General features: G+C 42.6%; 1 pseudogene; it reads left to right on the forward strand.

Moving 5' to 3' along the window:
* Nucleotides 1-268: 268 nt before the first annotated feature.
* LOC112205195 (small nucleolar RNA U3) lies at nt 269-351 on the forward strand (annotated as a pseudogene).
* The last annotated feature ends 458 nt before the right edge of the window (nt 352-809 follow it).

The raw sequence follows: 809 nt of genomic DNA on the forward strand, positions 1-809 counted from the left end.
TATGTCTGTAATCCCAGCACTTTGGGAGGCTGAAGCTGGTGGATCACTTGAGCCCAGGAGTTTCAGACCAGTCTGGTCAACGTGGCTAAATCCCGACTCTAAAAAAATGCAAGTTGAGGCGGGAGGATCACCTGAGCCCAAGCGAGGAGGTTAAGGCTGCAGTGAGTTGTGATAGCGCCACCGCACTGCAGCCTGGGCGACAGAGTGAGACCCTATCTCAAAAAAAAAAAAAAAAAAAAAGAAAGAAAGAAAAAAAGAAAAGCATAAAAAGACTATACTTTCAGGGATCATTTCCATAGTTTGTTACTAGAGAAGTTTCTCTGAGCATGTGGAGCACTGAAATATCTAAGACTTCAAAAAAAAAAAAAAAAAGAAAGAAAATTGATTACACACTTGAATCCAGCTCTATCACTGAACATTTAAAGTAGGCCTCTGGCTTCCCTCTGCTTATTTTCTAACCTCTTTTCAACCCTACATAATCATGCTTCCACTCACACTCTAGTGAATCAGTTTGGTAATGGTTACCAGTAACCACCTAATTGTGAAATCCAATGGACTTTTCAGACATCTCACCTATGTGACATTTATCATGAACATCCTCCAGCAGAGTGGTACATTTATTACAAATGATGGACTTACATTTTTTTTTTGACAAGGTCTCTCCGTACCCCAGGCTGGAGTGCAGTGGCGTGATCAGGGTTCAATAAAGCCTCGACCTCCCTGCCTCAAGCAATCCTCCTGCCTCAGCCTCCCAAGCAGCTGAGACTACGGGCACAAGCCACCATGCCCAGCTAATTTTTTTATTTTTA

This window comes from Pan troglodytes, chromosome 10 (genome assembly GCF_028858775.2).
Source record: "Pan troglodytes isolate AG18354 chromosome 10, NHGRI_mPanTro3-v2.0_pri, whole genome shotgun sequence".
NCBI lineage: Eukaryota > Metazoa > Chordata > Mammalia > Primates > Hominidae > Pan > Pan troglodytes.